This window comes from Heterodontus francisci, chromosome 33 (assembly GCF_036365525.1).
Source record: "Heterodontus francisci isolate sHetFra1 chromosome 33, sHetFra1.hap1, whole genome shotgun sequence".
In the NCBI taxonomy this organism is placed as follows: Eukaryota; Metazoa; Chordata; class Chondrichthyes; order Heterodontiformes; family Heterodontidae; genus Heterodontus; species Heterodontus francisci.
The window spans coordinates 29,982,166-30,003,730 of NC_090403.1; the positions used below are offsets into that span (position 1 = coordinate 29,982,166).

The 21,565-nt window shown below is 40.1% G+C and overlaps 1 protein-coding gene across 1 annotated transcript in view; it reads left to right on the forward strand.

Moving 5' to 3' along the window:
* adam11 (ADAM metallopeptidase domain 11) overlaps positions 1-21,565 on the forward strand; it is a 214,786-nt gene that overhangs the window by 190,267 nt on the left and 2,954 nt on the right. The window lies entirely within an intron of this gene.

A 21,565-nucleotide genomic window follows, 5' to 3' on the forward strand; every position in this document is an offset into this window, starting at 1 on the left:
GAAGTACACTTGTATGGATGTTAGATAAGGTTGCCAACTCTGGTTGGACATTTTTCTGGAGGTTTCATCACTTAACCCTTTGCCTCCAATGGCCCTGCCCCCAAACAGCATTTTTTCTCATCTCCAGTATTTTTAGAACTAATGAATAAAAGTGTTCAAAGAAAATGGAAAAAAGATTACAAATTTTTAATGCCATTATGATTTTTCTCCTGGATTGCAGGAGATTAATCATTAATTTCTGGGGACTCCAGGACAATCCTGGAGTGTTGGCGATCCTGTAAAGTTGTGGATGAAGGAAAAGATAAGACTTTGACGCCTCACCCCCCAGTTAGATTGTTGGTATTTAATGTTCAGGTTCAAACATGAAGAATAATCACTTGGAGTGACACCCGGAATGATTGATACTTTCAAGGGTGGTGGGGGCAAGTTTGATGTTGGGTGAGGGTGGTGAAGAAGGGCAGGAGTAGTAAGTTAAAATTAGATCATTGTTTTGCAAAAAAAAAACCAGTAAAAATTAGCATGCATCTCATGATGTGATTTTCAGCTAGGCTAATGATTATTGCCAAGGCTGTACATTAAATAGCATTATGATCTGCAGATTGAGGTTAGGTTTTGGCTTTTCCTTGAGGATTTTTCTGATTTGTTCTTCACAATTAATTTGTAAGCTGAAGTGCTGAGCCTGTTGTAACTACAATGGTCTTCCATTTCAAAGAACTGCTTGATGCGCTTCCTCCACCTGAACTCATCAGAGAAATATAGTACTTTATGACCTCAATTGTATAGAAAATCCACAGCAACACAGAGCTTCTGTGATTTGTGTTTGTGATGTTGTGCAGCCATCGAAGACATGAGATATTTCTTTGAACCTTAGCTTATACAATATAATGAAACATTCAGAAACCACTCAAAAAAAATCTCTTTATACTGAAAGCTATGCAGTATTTTTTTTTTTTTTAATTGCTTTACCGATCTAGTGTCCAGTTCAAGTTTTAGAGAGCCGCCTTTATAACTTCTGGCTTTGAAAAATAAAAGTCAACCATTATGCTCCAGCAAAGAAGCTTCTTGTTGCCTGCGAGGAGAGATTTCAGACAACAGCTATGTTCTTCCCATCACGAGACAATCTGTAGTCTCAAATACTAACCGGTGGTTCTTACAGTTCGTTAGCATGACATTTTATAAACCTGTTGATGCCTTTGCTTATTATTTTAGTTGCAGCTCACGTTTTTTTTTTAATGGATTTACATATCTGAACTCCAGATTCAGATTTGAACTCCTCCACTACCATTCTGTACCATAGCTTCAAATCATTTGAATTTCAAAGCAGCAGTTACTCTCATTATTTTGCTGCAAGAAATCTACTGCTCCATTAATTCCATGTCCTCTTCTTGTTTACTCTGTACCTGTGCTATAAGATTCCTATCTATGCATACTGACTTCTTTATTGCAGATCTGGAGGTGCATAAAATACCTTTCATCTATAGAACATGCTCTCTTTGCTCCGATAAAACCAATGTCTTCCGTGCTCAAGGAGCCAGGCCTTTTCTATCTTACGGTCGTTATGGAATACACTCTAGGTAACTTCGGGGCCTGGAATCAAAGAAAGTTGAACTGGTGCTTCAAAGAAAAGCTGAAGAAAACACCGAAACATAGTGAAATCTATGTAATGTTCCCTTTTAGGTTACTGTTGTATTTTTACTGTGTTTACAGCTTTGGTACATACTACAGCCCATGGGGATAAATTTACACAATGTCAGGCTGTGGGTGACGTGGGTGGGCATCATGAAAACGTATAGTCCGATTGTAAAGTATGCCAGTTTGGGTTTAAAGAAGAATTCTAGATCTTGCAATAGAATCCTTGTGACCCTGTAGATATATATGAACAGCCATAATATTTAGAAAGAGCACGAGTACAAATTAACCGGACTAGTGTAATGTTAAGTTCCCGAACTTGGCTATTTTACCACAGCCCAGATGTTGAAACTCTGATAATATGGTCCACAAAGCCCACCTTTTTGTGCTTATATTCCTGGATTGCTTAGCCTGATTGATAATTAAATCCTTCATCACATCTGTTAGTATCAGCAATTTGAGACATGTACAAATTAATGCAAAGATGGATTTAACTTTATATGTAGCTCCAAAGGCTTCATGGTATGCACAGAAATGACTCATGGAAACAAACATTTTAAACATCTCCCTACACCTCAGTGGGAGAAGGAAATGTACGAGTGAGTCATTGAAACAGCCTGGATTTTGACCTTTAGTGGGCTGCCTGTTCATCCGTTCAGTTGGGGAAAACCTAAAAGAGGAAGAGAGAAAATGTAAATGGTGGCCCAATACAGTGAGCCTTAGTACACCAACACTAATCCAGGTTTAAATCCTATGCCACTCAGTTCACAAACTTCACTATATTGAGCAGGAAAGCACCTGCAGAGGTTGTGGCATCTTTCAAGAAAATAGAAGGAAAATCAGAGATCAGTGTCACATTACACAAATTTTACCCTCTGCAAAAAATAAATCCTTATTGATGTTCAGCCTAAACTAAGAAAATTGTAGGTTTGTAATAGGTTTCCTGCATTTCACAGAGTAACAACAACTTTGAATTTATGATGTACAGATCTTTTTTAATTAATAAAAATTGAAAATGGGCTTAAAGCATGAGATACAAAGAAACGGAGAATGTCATATAATTTATACAGAGGAGCAAAGGATGATACTGCAGTGTTTGACTCAAAATAGATGATAATGGCTCGGAAATGAAGCTACCTCTTCTTCTATCGATACTATCAAACGTCGTATTATAAGCTCAAGGAGACCATCAAGAATACATTTTATTGAGGTTACAAATCACATGAAGCTTCAGCTGGAACCAACAACTAACTTTGTTAAAATGAAATTTGTTAAAATGAAGAAATATCATTAACACTCCCACCAAATAACTTTTCCCAAGATGGCTTCTCCTAGTTTCTAGATGAGCACTGCCAACATTACTATCCATATCAGATCAAAGAAAACATTTAAAGTGTTAGATAAAAATGGAAAAGCAAACTATATGGCAATTATTTGATAGGGAATTTGTGATATCTTAATTAGGAGAGGGCAATTCTAGACTGGGAGTGGAGTGCATGGAGGAGTCATGTTCAGTTTCCTCTGGTAGCATACTGGTGAATGTATTAGTAATGTGCACTATATTAGTGTTGTTTTTCATCTGGGTAAATAACTGCATTACAACAGTGTACAAAGCAATTTTACACCAATGCACTTCTAGAGGAAATTAAATCCCCAGGTGCTTGGTGTTTTGGGGAAAGCCTATTTGTTCAGCAATCTCCTGACCTGGATGTCTAATTCATTTGTATTTTATTTGTGTTCTTTTTCTTGGTATCGTAATTAGTTTTTAAACTATTTACTCTTTCTCTTTTCCAACATTTTTCTCTCTTTTATAAGTTCTCCGGGACTGATTACCTTTCCCTGGCTGCAAGGGTGGGTAGGTGACCTGCTCCCAGTGTTCTGCTAATGCTACTATGTAACTGGTAGCTGGGAGTTATCTAAGGGTGGACATAATCTCCAATTCACGTTCCTCCTTTTTGTGGAAGCGCTTTGGCTCGTTATGGCATCTCCACCATAAAACGTAGTGGGATATTTCTGCGCCTCATGACGCATTTCACACCAGACACAAGCCATGTTCTCTGTCTCAACTACCAGAAGTGAAAGGATTTTTTACCAATCCCAAACTGCTCCTATTTACACTAAGAACATTACTTTATGTTTTGTAAGAGATTTTTATGTGAGGAAACATGTTATAAACTAAATAACTTGCCATTCAAAAAGGGAGATAGTTTGGAAAAGATTTTAAGCCCCCAGGACAGGCAGGTTTGGCTTGGGTGGGATGTTAAAATGTTAAAGATCTGAATCCCAAACCCAACCAGTTTTAACAGAGGTGGGATGGTGGTCCAGTAACCAGCCTACTCCCAGGAGGTGGATTGAGAATTTAAATATTATAATGAGAATGCGTGTCTCATATTTAGCCACCATTTTGAATTTAACCCTGGCCAATTGAGTTTTGCAGACCTCTGGAAACCCAGCAGCTAAAGGGTGGTGATACTGCTGGACCCGGGAGCTAAGTGCGTTTCCACATACCTGCTGGATCCAGATTACCTAGATTACCTGCTTTACCCACTTGCTGTGATCACCATTCCCCCTCCCCTGCCACCCTTCCAAGCTGCTTCACAAGGCCTCCAATCTTCCCTGTGACTCTTCTGATCTCGTACACAGCACCTCCAATCTCCCTGACCCAGACCTCCAATCTTCCCACTGGCCTCCAATCTCCCTTCTGGCCTCTGATATTCCCCCGCTGTACCACCATCTCCCGATCCCAACCTGTACTCAGATATCCTCTCCACCCCGCAGCCTTTCCCATCCCTCTCTCCCTCCTCTCTGCTCTTGGCCACGGCCTGGTGCTGGAGGCCTACCCACCTGACAGGTAACCTCCTGCTTATTCTAGCTGGCTGCCACTGAGAAACAGATATAAAATGCTAATCAGGTCCTGCCATTAAATTTGGTAGGACCTTTGGGAAACCTATATTTCCTTGTTTTTCAACCTCAAAGCAGCCCCACCTCCATCTCCCTCCCCACCACTGAGTTACTATCCAACCCATTCACTTGTACATCCTGCAATATCTTTTATTTTCTCAACAAAATGAACCCAAGGAGAAACACGTCTAATACTATTGTTGTAAAATAATTGTAGTATAAATGACAGTGATTTTCTTTTATCATAACCTGCCACTCCTTAAGGGGGGAGCGGGAGGGGGGCGGGGGCAGAATCCCAAAGCAAAGCCTTCAAAAGCCATGTTAGTAGCTGTCAGTTATGGTTCTTGCCTGTAGAATTAGCATCTTTATCGCAAAGGATTAAAAATATTGATAATTAAACACAATATACCACTCTAGTTTTTCCATAAACATCTTTGCACTGGAACCTAAAATACAGTGGAGCTGAACGCAATAGAGGAATTATATATAGACTACCATGTAACCAGACTTATTGTATCAGTACTGACACTAAATTGGAACAGTCTTAGATCTAAAGATTTATAAATCAGATCTGCATTTCAGTTCATTTGATTGCACTCGATTCTGTTTCACTGGTGTTTTTCTATCAAAGATAAATTGTAAGTTAGCGAAGAGAAGCTTATGGTATTTAGCTAAGAAATTAATAACATGAACCTTTATCACATAATGCTGCAGTTCAGTTACAACTCTAGCTGATGATTTATACATGTTATTAAAACTATTTTAAGATTATAATAGAAGCAATGCTTTAATCATTTTCAATGGAAACTGTCTCTCATTGCTGTGAATTATGTTGCATAATGCTTAGAGAATTACAGCAACTCTTTGCTTCCTTCGGTAGTCGTTCAACATTATTTTCAGAAATTATGAACGTAATGGCCTCAGTAAATATTCTCCACTTTAGAAAATATCGTCCAAATCTTTTTCTTTTCTGCCTCTCGGGGACCACTGAAAGCAGTAATAAATGTTCCTTTTATTCATATTCCTACTTAATGGTCAATGCTGGAATTTTCAGGGAAAGTGGTCTCCCCTTAACGGAAGGACTAAAATATTTCCATCTCATAACTGGCATGTCCCATGTTGGTGGTGGAAACTATGGAGGGTCTTCAACCCATGTTCCCATAGCAACAATATAACAGGGAACTCAGAGGCACAAACTTGGGAGAAATTTTAGTCTTGATTTAAATAACTTTTTAAAAAGGGCGAGGCAGATCAAAACCGTTATAAATGCAAAGTTGTGTTCTTTTTCATAGGAAGTAGATCAAAATCATGTGAATTTTTAAAAGAAATTTGTCTTGCCTCTAATGAATGAGACTCGACAGCTCTCAGTTGGTAACAAGAAAAAGATAACTAGAAATATTTTCACTTTAGAGTATTTCACCCATCTGGGAGAATATTTCTGAAAGGCTTAGAAGCAATTGTTTGACAGATGATATCAGGCTTGTTGACTCTTCCATTGTGAGCACAAGAAAAAGTCCCCTGGTGTCACTCTACCAATGTCACTCCAATCACCTCTTATTTGAGTTCTGAGGGATACTGGAATTCTCCTTTTGGTTAATGTCGTAACTCTCGCTGTGCATGGGTAGTTCTCCAATTTTCTGTACATGCTATATAAAGTGAGTAATGGTATCTACACTTAATGCTGGAAATAGCAAAAGAGATTGTCTCACAAATTCATTTTTAAAAATTGAATGTAATTACGACAACAGAATGTTACTGAGCAGGATGAGTACTATTATAAAGGGTGTCATAAACTTTCACATTATAATGCATATGTTGCTGTAATTAAACTAAGTAGATTAATGCAGTGACACAAACACAGCATGTTGGGACTGGTCTTTTGGAGTCCTTTTAGCTATATGAAGTACGTGTGTATATATACACATAAGTTGCACCCACTGCTACTGTAGATAATTGCAGTCATGTTACATCTGGCTCTAAAGGTTCAGGTTTCTGTCATACTTTACAAGCATCTCATTCATCGTCTTCAGAAGCTATACCAAAAGGATTCATTTTGTTTTCCTTATATGTTCAACTTCCATATACAAATGGATGAGCTGTTGTACAGAGGACACAACAGGATGCTGTCTCTGGGGGTTGATGCTTTGGTGTTCGCAGTGCAAGACATGATTTTGCTCACATTAAACTTTGAAGTCTGTTCTGGTAGCACACCTCAGCTCCTTTTCTTATGTCATTGCCAATACTTTATTTCTTGCTTTGATTCAGGAAAATGTTCTTTGTATCTCATATATGCTGTTTCTTCCAAGATTATACTGTGACTTAATGTTAGAGGGATAAAATAAAAGCTCCCATCAGTAGTATTAATATGAGAGTAAGCTGCTGACGCAAATTTTTTAATCAGCTTGTTCAGTCACACTCTCCCTTCCTAGTTCAAATGGATCAAACACAAACTTTGGGGATTTTGTATGATTTTAAGTTCCTTAGTTTAAAACCTGCCAACAGCCACTCCCTCATTCTTAGCCTCCACACCATTAATGTTCCTTTCAGACCTGCACAGCATGGAACTTGTTGTTTGTGTGTATATTTGCTGTGTTGTATGAATTTGATCATTGTCATTTAACTTCCTTTGGAAGGAGCTGAGATGCTATTGCAGAACGTGATCTTATATGCAGCAGGGTTTGGGGAAACTCAGATCCTTGTGTGGTTAAAGTGGGTGCGATACATTGAAAAAGGGCAGTGTTCTGCATGTTTATTTTTCTCATTAGAGTCATAGAGTTATACAGCACAGAAACAAACCCTTTGGCCCATCGTGTTCATGCCAGCCATCAAGCACCTAACTATTCTAATCCCATTTTCCAGCACTTGGCCCATAGCCTTGTATGCTATGGCATTTCAAGCACTCATCTAAATACTTCTTAAATGTTGTGAGGGTTTCTGCTTGTACATGTTCACTTGTATATGGAAGGTAAACTATGTTTGAAGAGGAATAGCATAAGGAAAGTTCATCTTGAATTTTGTGTGTCCATTGTTTTGAGCATTCTAAAACACAAAGAATGTAATCATTTTTTAAAAATAAACTTGAAAGTTTGAAGAAAAAATACTCCTCAAACCTTTCTAAAACAATGGATTTCCTACATTAATTTTGAAGCATTCATCCCATCAGAGTAATGGTCATGTCAATTTAGTTGGTGACTCAGCTATTTTGGTCAGAAATTTTTTGAAGTTATTTTCTAGACATCTTATTTATTCAAAACAATCTGTTAACAATATCCAGTTAGAAATGGTTAAAATCGATTTACCATAGGTAATCAATTGTTGTTTAGGACAGAACTCAAGCTATTTCAAATACAGTAAATTTTAGTAATTTACACATGACAGTTTGCATTGATATAGTACCTTCAACATGGAAAACATTACAAGGCACTTGACAGAGATATAGTATGAAGAACAAAATGTCAAGCAGGAGAGAGAGTCTGGAAGGACTGGAAAGGCTGTTTGGACGACTTGAGTGAAAAGTTGGGTCTAGAACTGGTTTTTGAAGAACGAGAGAGGACGTAGGGTTTGAGGCCGTGCATGGTTTTGAAGTTGAGGAGAGTGATTTTAAATTTAATTCCTTGTGCAACAGGGAGCCAGGGTGGGTCTGCAGTCATGGGAATGAAGGACAAGTGAGGCTTTGTGCAGGATGGTAAATGGGCAGCTGCAGTTTTGTCACATTGAAGTCTATGGTGGATGGGACAAAGGAAGGCCAGAGAGGGACACATTGTCGTCGCCAGTCTCAATTATTGCAGATGGGTAGATAAGAGTTTCTGTGGCAGAGGAGCTGGGGTAGGGACAAAGGCAAGCAGTGTTGTGGAGATGGAAATAAGTGGTTTGGGGAATGGAATAGTATTGGGTTTAATGCTAAGTCAGAATTGAAAAAGGAATTGAGTTTGTGGTGGGTGGCCAAAACAGTGACTCAGTCTTTCCAATGTTTAACTGAAGGAAGTTGTGACTCATCCATGACTTGGGGCTTGATTTTTAGGCCACATTGGGGCTGGGATCGAAAGCAGACAGGAGCTAAAGCTAGCCCTGCCTGCCGGCGTGCTAGTTCCCTGGCTCCATCCATCCTGAGCCATTTTTTGCGAAGGCAGGATGGGAGGGGTGACAGGTTTTGTCAAGGGCCACCAAGGCCAATTAAAGGAGGCCAACTGGGATTTTCCATTCATTCTCCAGGTTCCCGCAGGCGGTGGTGCCAGTTTAACTGCCTGGAGGCAGGCTCCCGGCGGCAGACTTGGGGGCCAGCGCTCCAGGCAGACCGAGAGGCCCTCTCTGCCTGCTTAGATGCAGCAGCCACAGGCCACCCTATAGTGGGGCATCCCCACCCCATCCAACAGTGGTGGCCTGGCTGCAGAAGCCATTTTTAAATTTAAATTTCAAAATGTTGAAGAGATGTTGCTGCCATTTTGAAGCGCCCTCTCCTTTACTTACCTTCCATTGCAGCCTGCTGCTCCTTTCAAGCTGGAAAGCCTCTGATTGGCCCTCCAGCTTCAAGAGCCTGCCTGCTGTCTGTAATTGGATGGCAAGCCCACCTTCTGGCCATTAATTGGACGCCCTGGGGAAAATGATAATGAATGTTTCCCACACAGTGTGGGCTTCTGATCCATATTTCAGCTTCACACAGGGGTTTGGAAGACCGCAGGGAAAATCCAACCCTTGATGTCGACAGGTAGTCTGACAGCACCGAAGTGGTGTTGGGGAATTGGAGGAGGGTGTCATCAGAATATGTCTGGAAGCTGACACATACCTGCAGATGGCGATACTGAGGGGAAGAGTACAGATAAGAAAAAAGGGGTGGGGTAATCTGAACACTTTGGAGGTGACACTACAGTGAAGGGATGAGAAAAGTCATTTCTGGAGATGTATTGGCTACATCAGGGCATCTAGGAGTGAAAGCATGCAAGGAAAATCCAACGGATCTACCCAAAAGAGGAGGCCGAGTTACTGCAGCACAGGCACAGAGGATCTGAATCATGACTTTAACCAGGCTGTTCTCTGTGTTGTCACACAGCCAGAAGTTGTACCGGAGGGATATCAACAAAGAGTTTCTTGTAAGGTGGGAATGGAGTTGGGAGGCAAGGGCAAGCTTGGGAATCTTAGAGTGGAGAGAGAAATTAGAGATGTGATAATTAGGAAAGATGGATGGGACCAAGGGTAGACTTTTTTGAGGAGGACAAAGATGACAGCAGTTTGAAGGAGGAGTACAATGCTGCCCGAGGATGGAGAACTGATAGCTCCACCAACTTGACCTTTTATTACACAAATGTGTCAACTGTGTGCTCTTGGAGACACCATTGATTCCGGGTAGTATTTTGATCTTATAATTCTATGTAAATCTGACATTCTGTTGGACAAGTCTCTCAAAGCTGGACTGCGAGTGTTTGTGTAACTTGCTAGCATGTGCTATCTTTTAAACAGAGTTGGGTTCTATAAAATAATTCTGACTTGCACAGCTTGCTTGTGTAAATTGTATATAGCTATGTATATAAATTGAAATAAATATGAACTTATATATTGTACATATTTCAGAATTGCATTCACAGTGGTATTATGTAAATATGCACAAACCTCATTTGTCCATTTGTAAAGATTGACTTCTTCGGGATACTGTGATTCAGAAAGATTTGCTGCTAATTTAAAATTATGATTTAGGGGATTATTGCTGAGAGCCCTTCCCAAAATAGTCAATCTCTCTTTTTAATGCTATGTTTTTACAATGCTTCTGATCATTGGCATAAGTGCATTTGAACCTGGTACAAAATAAACTGAATCTGCTGCACATTTCTGTTTCCTCAATTTTGAAATACATCCCATGTTCTAATAGCCTGTCAATATTCAGCTTTCCTCTGGTGGTGGGTTGGGCTTTGATTCCAGATTCATGCCTCACTTGCTCTATAAGTGCAATATTAGTCCAAAGGCGAGGCTGCAGTTGTAGTGTAAATGCACCATTACGTACCTTGTTTGTTTATCACTAAAAGCAAGCATTTTGACTATTTTCCTGTTTGGATTTTTAATGTTGGTTTATAATGACTAGCCTTTTGCCATTTGTTACTGTTTTATTTTTACACAACAAACTATAAGAAGTAATTTTTTAAAAATCCTTATAGCAGGCAAATGCATAAGACTTTCATCCGACTGGTTTGAGCTCAGTGGAGTGTTTTTTTGTTACTGATCTTCCACAAAAGAGAACAAAGCATGTTTACTGGGTTTTACAAAATGTACTGATGTTGATGAAAGCCTCGTAAAGTAGTATTCCTTTGAGGATGATAAATAGCTGCAATTAGTGGAAACAGAAGCATTAGGAATGCTCATGTTAAATCTATCTAGCCATCATTATATGGTTCATTAAGAAACAATCAATTGGAGTATCTTGTTTAATAAAGACAGCTGCAGATCATTCAAGGATCCTACTTTAGGCTTCAGGTTATTGCATTTTCTACTGAACACTAACAGTATGCAACTACAAAGTTCAAACAATCTGCTTTGTTCGATAGTTGTTTACCACCTGAACTACAGTTTTAGATGTAGGGATCAATGTTAAAAGCATAATTGCATCTTCCATTCTGATGATGTGGGTTTGATCCTGGGCCTCACAGGCAGCAGATGCAGGTTTGGAAAATCAGGCATGTACTTCTGTGCCTTGAAATTGTGGCCTGCCTCATTTTGTGACAGGTGCTGGACTCATCATGGATGCTGCAGATCTGGCACATGACGTCATGTTAAAATCTGTGCCTGCAGCCTGCGTGCCCTGCTTGTGCCTTGATAAAAGTAAATTAAGTAGATGAGGTCCTTTGTCAAGTCTCACCAAGCCTGGTCATTAATGCCTCTAAAAGGGTGATTCACTGCTGTTCTGGCTGTATTTTCATGGTATGAATTTTTTTTTTAAACCTGTTGTATTTTTGCAGCTTGTGCATTCACTATTTTGCAAAGGTTTGGGTTCCCTAGTAATGCCTTTTTTGCAAAATCACATATAAATAGCTGCAGTGATATAAGTAGCTTTTCACGCGAGCTGACTTCAATGGATAACAAAATCAGCTCATTTGCATACTTTTCCAGTGTTCAGTCCTTCACTCATGATATACCGGGAGCGCCAGGGTGATGATATTAGGCGCCAGCAGTCGGTGAAGATTTGCTGGATGACTTTTGTGCAGCTGGGTGGTTTTGTGGAAGGAGATGGCATCTGGCAAGGATGTGTGGGAGAGTGGGGGGTGGTGGAGAAGCCTCTCCTTCAACAAGTGTTCAAAATGGGTGCTATGCTATGCAGCTGCTTAACTTGAAGGTTGACGGCCTAATCTGTCTAGCATAGAGCTTTGTGAAGATTCCCAGTTCCCTTTGCATTTGCTGCCTGTGTTATGAAACTCTAGCCAGCATGTAGGCCTCAGGCCCACCATCATATTACTGGTCCTGTTGTGACAACTCCCAGACTTCCATGATTGTGATAAGGAGGGCCACGACAACAGGACAAAATCTGCAGGACAAAGACACCTCAGGCACTATGTAACACTAGCTGAGGACATGTCTGTCCTATCTGGGCACATTAGAGGACCTCTGTCATCAGAGCCCCTGCTTTACTGTGGGAAGATTGACTGAGCTGCAACATCTGTTGCAGACTGACTTGCAGCCAATAATGCCAAGGGCCAGGACAGCACTTCTCATCGTTCTGTAGATCACCATATCATTACTCTTTTTAACATTTACAACAAGTCAATTAGGATGACACAAGTGTCATCAATAGAAATTAACAAAAGTTAACAAAACTTTTTTTTAAGGGGCACGAACAATAAACTGCAAATTATAAGTAAAACAAAAGCAAGATGTTGATCCTGATAATGATTATGCACGCCAGTCACGGAAGGCCTCAAGCATACCAGTGACACCAGGTGCTCCCTCTCCAGGGACACCCGGATGCCGAGAGAGTCATGGAGGAGACAGTTGGGCTGAATGACTTCTTTGGCCGCACTGTGCCTGGACCTGTGAATGGCCACGTAGGTGGCATTATGTTTCTTTACAGGCTCCCAGACCCACCCTGATGGCCAACTGCTGGATAAGTCAGTCTGTAGCTCATTGGTGCATAAAGAAAACATATAGCATGTTTGCTAGCAAAGAACTTTTATCACTTTCCCAGTGGAAATTTCAGATGCACAGAATTTTTAATCATCTGCTAGGCTTCCCAAAAACTAGGATATTACATGTGGAACCCTTGTAGCCAACCAAACTCCTCATGACAACCCCACAAGTAGCAAGAGACACCATTTCATTATGATGCAGCAAATGTCATCCTGTTAATGCATTGCACAGCAGCAGAGCCCAGTTGCAAAAATGTCAATCTCCTTTGCCACACAATCCGACAAGACTGAGTTAAACATCGAAAGGGCATTTCTGACCATGTTGCTGTTTGTAACCATTCTCCCACAGAGAAAATAATGATTAGATATGGGGAAAAAAACAGGCGGATCAGGTGTTTACAACTGGCAGCCAGTCAGTTACAGCTGTGATCCATGCATATTTACCTTGCAGCGGGGACTTAGGCAAATGAAGAGGCAAAGTAAGCATGGTGCATCTATTGACCCCATCCCACACCTGCCCCGCACCCAGTCCTGCCAGTGCAGCGACACCAAAGCTTATGACTCAACATTGGATTTAAAAAGATGGTAATTCATCAGCACCAACATTCCACCACTTGCTGATCACCAGCTGCACAGATGTTGTCAAGTGAATGCTGTCTGTATGCATTTGTTATATGAATACATTACAACTGAACTGCACAGGAGGGAATAAACTGCAGAGAAAAATGGGTTGCTCCAATTAAAAAACAAATCAAATACCCATTCTGTTTTCCCAAACTCTTCAAAAAGTATAATTATTCTGTTGAGGCACAGGCTCATGTCTCCACATTTATTTATGTTAGATAGATATAACATATATATGATAGTGATTTCACGGAGACTCCTGATACTCTCTGGATACAATACAATCTTAGGATAATTACAAGCCAATGACTAGCTCAATGATTATCCTATGATGGCTGTTAGCAAACACTGATTCAATCACAATGCATGATCTCAGTCATGTGACTCAATAATATTATGCCATTTTCAGATTTTATATCACCAGACTCACTATCCCATTGAGTTGTTATAATTACCAATAACAGACTTGCACTAGGATATAAGCGATATGTGAACTTGAAGACATAGCATAGGAGCAGCTGTGATATTCCTCTATAATTAAATAGAACAAATCTGATGTTCCCATTGAATTTGCCCAGGATCCACTAATTGCGTCAAGAACGCTCAGAAAAGAAAAACCTTACCTACATTTGATCACACCATCATGAAACACATTCTGATTTGATGAACATTGTAGTTTTTCCATGACTGAAATTATCTCAGCACAGTTGATGATGCTGTCACCAGACAGACTGAAAAGCTCACAGACTCTTCCCATGGTCCATTTTTGATCTGCAAAATGGGATCCAGAATTTTTAAATTAAAATCACTGGATATCAAGGGGATTTGGAGGTTACCTGTTTAATAATAAACTCTGATGGCAGCTGTTTGTGGAAGCATTTTTATTCCTGGTTAGTCAAGCATAAGGAGATAGAATAGAGCAACCCTTGCGTGCAGAACACATGCAACAATATATACCAAAGGAGATCATTAAGGTAGGTCAGTATGTGGAAGGATTTGAAAGAAACTGCAAGGATTTTGAAGGCAGAAGGAGCCAGTGGAGTTTGAAAATGGGTAATGGGAGTCTTAAACTTTCTGTGGATGGCAATGGCATTTGGAATGAGTTGTAATTTGTGGAGCGAACAAGTGGGATGCCTGGCTGGAAAAGCGTTGGAGATTTTTGCACCCAAAACATGGATTCAGCTTTCAGCAACAGAGAAGGCAAAAGGACACAAGAAATAGGAGCAGGAGTAGACCATATGACCCATCGAGCCTGCTCCGCCATTCAATACGATCATGGCTGATCTTAGGCTTCAAGTCCACTTTCCTGCCTGCTCGCCATATCCCTTGATTGCGAGGGACCAAAAGACCCAGCCTTAAATGTATTCAACGATGGAGCCTCCATAACCATCTAGGGTATTGAATTCCAAAGATTCACAACCCTTTGAGTGAAGTAATTGCTCTTCATTTCAGTTCTAAATGATTGGCCCCTTATTCTGAGATTGTGCACCCGCCCCCCCCCCCCGTTCTAAATTCATCAACCAGCAGAAACAATCTCTGTGTCTACCCTATCCAGCCCCTTCAGAATCTTGTATGTTTCAATGAGATCGCCTCTCGTTCTTATAAACGCTAGAGAATATAGGCCCAATTTACTCAGCCTCTCATCATAGGGCAATCCCTTCATCCCAGGGACCAATTTAGCTAACCTTCGCTGTACCGCCTCCAATGCAAGTATGTCCTTTCTTAAATATGGAGACCAAAACTGCACACAGTACTCCAGATGTGGTCTCACCAAAGCACTGTACAATTGTAGCAAGACTTCCTTATTCCTGTACTCCAATCCCCTTGCAGTAAAGGCCTTCCTAATTGCTTGCTGTACCTGCATGTTAACTTTCTGCATTCCTTGTACAAGCACACCCAAGTGTCTTTGAAGATCAACACATAGAAGTTACACACCTTTAAAAAAAAACTCTGCTTTTCTATTCTTATGACTAAAGTGAACAACTTCACACTTCTCTACGTTATACTCCATCTGCCATCTTGTTGCCCACTCACTTAACCTGTCTATATCTCTTTGCAGCCTCTGTGTCCTCCCCACAGCTTACCTTTCCACCTACCTTTGTATCATCAGCAAACTTTCTGTCTTTTCATCCAAGTAATTAATATAGATTGTAAATAGCTGAGACCCCAGCACTGATCCTTGTCGCACTCCATTATTTATTGCCTGCCAACTTGAAAATGCCCCATTTATACCCATCCATTGCTTCCTGTCCAATCACTAATCCTTTATCCATGCTAATATATTACCCCCAACTCCATGAGTCCTTATCTTGCCTATTAACCTTTATCAAATGTCTTTTGGAAATCCAGGTATACTACATCTACTGGTTCCCCTTTATCTACCCTATTAGTTACATCCTCAAAAAACTCTTAATAAATTTGTCAAACAGGATTTCCCTTCCGTAAAACTATGTTGACTTGATCTAATCATATTGTGCTTTCTGAGTGCATTGTTAAGACTTCCCTAATAATAGATTCCAGCATTTTCCCAATGACTGATGTGAGGCTAACTGGCCTGTAGGTCCCTGTTTTCTCACTCCTTTCTTGAAAAGTAGTGTAACATTTGCCAACTTCCAATCCGATCGGACTGTTGCCGAATCTAAGGAATTTTGAAAAATCATAGCCAGCGCATCCACTATCTCTGCAGCTATCTTTTTTGGAACCCTAGGGTGTAGGCCATCAGTTCCTGGGGATTTGTCAGATTTTAGTCCTTTTTTCTCTGCTAATATTAATTTTCTTAATGTCCTCACTCTTTTTAGCCCCTGGGTTACTGTCTGTTTCTGGCATGAAACTTGTTTCTTCTATTGTGAAGACAGACACAAAATATTTGTTCAATGCCTCTGCCAGTTCCTCATTCCCCATGATAATTTTTCCTGCCTCTGCTTCCAAGGGACCAACATCTATTTTAGCTACTCTCTTTTTATATACCTATAAATGCTCTTGCAATCTGTTTTTATATTATGTCTAGTTTACTGTCATACTCATTTTTTTCCTTTTTTGTCAACTTTTGGTGGCCCTTTGCTGGTTTCTAAAAAACTCCCAATCCTCAGACTTGCTACTTTTTTTTTTTTGCAATATTGTAACATTGTAAGCCTCTTCTTTTAATGTAATACTATTCCTGAGTGAGCCTCGGATAGATCTTTCTTGCTGAGTTTTGTTTTTCAATGAAATGTATTTTTGTTGAACATTTTGAATTGTTGCTTTAAAGGTTTCCCACTGTTCATTTATCATGATACCTTTTAGTCTATTTACCCAATATACCTTAGATAGTTCTCCCTTCATACTTACATAATTGGCTTTTTATAAGTTTAAGATTCTTGTTCATGGTTGGAGTATGTCACTTTCAAACTTAACATGGAATTCAATGATATTATGATCACTATTTCCCAGTGGATCTTTTACTATGACATTACTAATTAACCTTGCTTCATTACACAATACTAGATCTCAGATAGCTTTATCCCCAGTCAGTTCCATAATGTATTGCTCCAGGAAATGGTCCCAAAAACATTCTGAAAACTCATCTTCTAGACCACTCTTGCCAATTACATTGTCCCAGTCTCTAGGAAGATTAAATTCCTCACAATTATTGCATTGTCTTTGCTACAAGCTCCTATCATTTCTTGTTCAATGCTCTGTCCAACAGTATAACTACTCTCAAGGTGCCGATAAACTACTCCCACCAGTGTTTTCTGATTCTTGAAGGCAAAAGTGAACAGGAGAAGTATGTTGCTCAGATAGGCTTGGTAATGGAATGGATGTGGAGGAAATGAAGCTTTTCTGGAGTTACACTGAGATTCTGCATCTATGACTTCAAAAGTTGGACAATTGTATGGAACCAAGGTCAGAAGCACATAGATGTTGACAGGATGGTGAAAAGGATGTCTTTGGATTGGCAGACATTAAACGGGCAGAAATTTTGGTTCATCCAGCTCATAATGTCAGAACAGGTAGTTGTAAAATGTGGCAATAGCCTTTGGATTGTTGAGGAGGTGGAAAGTGAAAGATAGGTATCATCAGCATATACGTAGCAACTGACAACATGCTTCTGGTTGATATTTATTTTGAGATACAGTACTGAAACAGGTCCTTTGGCCCGAGTTTGTGCCAACCAACAACCACTCATTTATATTAATCCTACATTAATCCCATATTCCCTACCACATCCCCACAATTCTACCACCTACCTATACTAGGGGCAATTTACAATGGCCAATTTACCTATCAACTTGCAAGTCTTTGGCTGTGGGAGGAAACTGGAGCACCTGGCAGAAACCCACGCAGTCACAGGGAGAACCTACAAATTCTGTACAGGCAGTACCCAGAACTGAACCCGGGTCGCTGGAGCTGTGAGGCTGCAGTGCTAACCACTGCGCCACCCTGATATCTGAGAAGAATAGCACATAAGTGATGAATGGATGGACCAAGGATACAGACCTGGGATATATCTGAGATGACCATATGATCAGAGACCAGGGAGGGCAATGTAGTGCTGTCACTGTGATGAATACAAGAGGAATCAGAGCAACGCACTTTCACATAGTGGACTAAGGAGGACAGAAGCTGGGCAAGAATGGAATAGTCAACTGTGTCAAATGCAGCAGAGAGGTTAAAGAGGATGAGAAGACAGAGTGAGCTATTGTCACAGGACCTGCAGAAGGAGTAAGAACAATTGTAAGAACTGTGGGGGGAAAAAGGAAGGGTAGGATTAGAGAAGTAGTTGACAAGAATGGATTGGTCAAGGTAGGGTTTTGTGATAGAACAATGCATCTTAGCCACAAAAGAGCATTTCCTTTGCATCTTGTCTATTGGTGTCTGGCTACACACTCACTGGCTTCTAATTTTATTACTGGACTTTTAATAAACATAGGGCAGCACGGTGGCGCAGTGGTTAGCACTGCAGCCTCACAGCTCCAGTGACCCGGGTTCAATTCTGGGTACTGTCTGTGTGGAGTTTGCAAGTTCTCCCTGTGTCTGCGTGGGTTTCCTCCAGGTGCTCCGGTTTCCTCCCACATGCCAAAAACTTGCAGGTTGATAGGTAAATTGGCCATTAGCAATTGCCCCTAGTATAGGTAGGTGGTAGGGAAATATAGGGACAGGTGGGGATGTGGTAGGAATATGGAATTAGTATAGGATTAGTATAAATGGGTGGTTGATGGTCGGCACAGACTCAGTGGGCTGAAGGGCCTGTTTCAGTGCTGTATCTCTAAAAAAAAAAATAACAAAAAATCTCCTTTCATTGAACAGTCCCTCAGCACACTAAAGCCAGACCACGATCCATTGAAAAGAGACTTCAGGAGCTCATTAATGTTGTGCCTGATTCTCATACTTCAGTTTAATTCTCTCAAACTTGGGGATCCATCTGAAAATTATGTGAACAATTACCTTCTAGCTCCCTGTCAATGCAGACAAAATTTACACACAAATGCAAAAATGAATCCCATAATTTCTAATATCTGGGATCGATAATGGCTTCAATTGAAATTAGGAACTATTGCAAGGGCTTTTAGAAGATTGGAGAAAATCTATTGAAACTAAAAATTATAAGTGAACTGTTAAACAGGCAAATATGGCAGCCAATTTGCATACCACACATTTCCAGAGTCAAAATGAGACTGGTAAATATGTTTTTCGTGGTGTTTAAGGGAGAAATGTTGGCCAAAACATAAGGGGAACTCCTTTCTTCAACAAACACCATAAGAACTATTACTTACAGATGAGAAAGATAGACCTTTTGATTTTGGTATCTTATTGAAGGACAGCACCAAAACAATGCAGCACTCCCTCAGTATGCACTAAAGCATCAGCCTAGTTTAGATAATATGCTGGAGTCCACAACTTCTGACCAAGAGGCAAAGTGCTATCAACTGCACCAATTTGGCACATTGTTAACACTACTAAAACTTCCATACATCAATAGCACGCTGGCAGTCAGTGAAACTTAAATCCATTCAGTCTCATGAAGCAAAACTCCAACTCTGGAGACAGACTACATTAATGCACAGCCTCTGGGGTCTGTGACCATGGGCCCCAGCTAAACAATAGGATCCTTGCCAGGAGTTCTATGAACACAGCTCCATCTTAAACAGTGCTGCCAGATGATTTTTTTTTAGTTACTGAGCAGACTGCCTTGCTACTAAGGAGACTGGTTCTGCTTGTGGTCATGCAGCTGGCATATCCTCCCAGTCTACAACTGGGTCACGGTCACAGTCTCTGAGCAGGGCGGATGACCATGGTGTCTCCTTCACAGCTCACAGTTCATGCTTCATCTCTGAAAACAAGTTAATGAAGAAGGCATGGGATGAGCATGGCAACAGATAATGCTGCTCCTCTAGTTGCCAATTTGCTAGCCGTGGATACTGATGCCATTAAAAGGTTTCAATGGATGGATGGTGGTGATTGGGTGGAGGAAGTGTTGTGTGGCAGGTGTCAGGGGAGGGGTTGAATTTTCTTGGTTCCCAGAGCTCTAAGAAATCTTAATGCAGCTCAGAGACCAGCACCCAAGAGAGATCTGAATCTACTGAATGTATAAGAAAGGATGAGTGACACATGGCAGTTACTCCCCCACCTCAGAAGAACAGAAAGCCCAATAATACACAAGCACCTTCTGATGCAGAGTAAAACACCGATGAGTCCAGGATAAAAGGCGAGGCTGTGTTGTGCTCCATGTCTCTGTCATACAGAGAGCACCCGAGCTCCAGGTAACAGGTCTGGTTTCTTTTTAACTCAAAGTGTGTGTGTTATTGATTGTGTCTGTGATGCTTCTCGGAAGGATCTCTGGAGATCCCTCATTGTAATTTACTGATGGTACTGCATCGACATACAGGTGGCATTAGGGTATCGTTCCCAATTCGATCAGAAGACAGATGACTAATGTAACTAAGTAATTATTTTTGTTGTGATTTAAAACATACTTCATTTAGGAAACTTCTGAAAGGAGCTGAATGATGAATGTTTCAATAACAATTGTTCACAGAGCCAAGCTAATTAGAGCTGGGGTGTACAACAAAGTGGTTGAAGTGGTTTGCTTAGTTTCAAATCATTTCAGTGGAAGTTTTGAGTGTTCTGTGCTTATAGGATAACAATCAAGTGGGCGACTGTCTCAAACGCAGTCTTGACGCAAAGTAAAATTGCATCTCTTAGTGGAAAGAGGGGAATAAAAGACCAAGCAGCCCAGAGAAATAGAGAATAGGGTAAACCAAAGACTATTCTAAAGGTAAGGAGATTTCAATATGAATGATATGAAAGAATAGAGATCCACATATTAAAGTCTGAGAAACGTTTTAATTTTCAACAAAGGTATATTTTCAGTATTTTCTCCTGACAAGAAGAATGAATAGAGTTAAAAATGTTACTGAGTAAAAGGGAGTTATCTATTTCTATCTTGCCTCTAGCCAGCATTTTGCAGTTCTCTGATAGTAACATTGCAAATAATACAGTTCAAGAGTCAAACAAAGTCTTAAAAACTGTATGAAACTATAAAGCTTTGTTTTGAAATTTTTTTTAAAAACTCATGTTTTAAACAAATTAATGATTTGGTAATATTAAGAACAAACTAATTATTGGTGTATTAAGGAGCTCTTAAAATGATATCCTAAAAGCATTAATCGGCTCCCAAGATTTCTGCAGGCTTTCACTATTAGATACTGGAGATGTTACCATTAAAATGTAGCAAAACTCCCTAACTAGTTTTATGTGTCTCAATACAAATCTGTATCTAAATAGTTGATTCAGAGTTGCCTGAATAAGTCACGATTGAATTCTCTTTCTTGCTTTATAACATAACTGAACCAAGTTAATACATAGCTGGTGGAAGCCAAGTATAAGATTTTGGTGTGCTAAACCCTATTCTGTCCACTCTCATTGTGTGTTGTTTCTGATCCAGCAAAGGAAATGGCAAGGATTGTATGTTTACAGGATTTTGTCAAATGCCATTTTTTTAGCTTTTGGTTAAATATAATAAAATTCCTAATATTTGGAATGTCATCGTACTTTCTTTTTTTAAGCAAGGGAAAGAGCGAGGGAATGGCACTAATTAGTAGCTCTTTCAGAAAGGCCCCACAGACACAATGGGCCGAATGGCCTCCTTCTGTGCTGTGAGATTCTATGAAGTGTTTGCTGATCCTACACAGATTTTTTTTTAACCTTTCAATGAAGCAGGAGGTAACATTGTCAGAGCTAACAGGTGAAAAAGGTGTGTTTCTTTTTACGTAAACGTCATTCCTGTTATGTTACGATCATAGTTAATCACTGCAAAAATATAACTTACT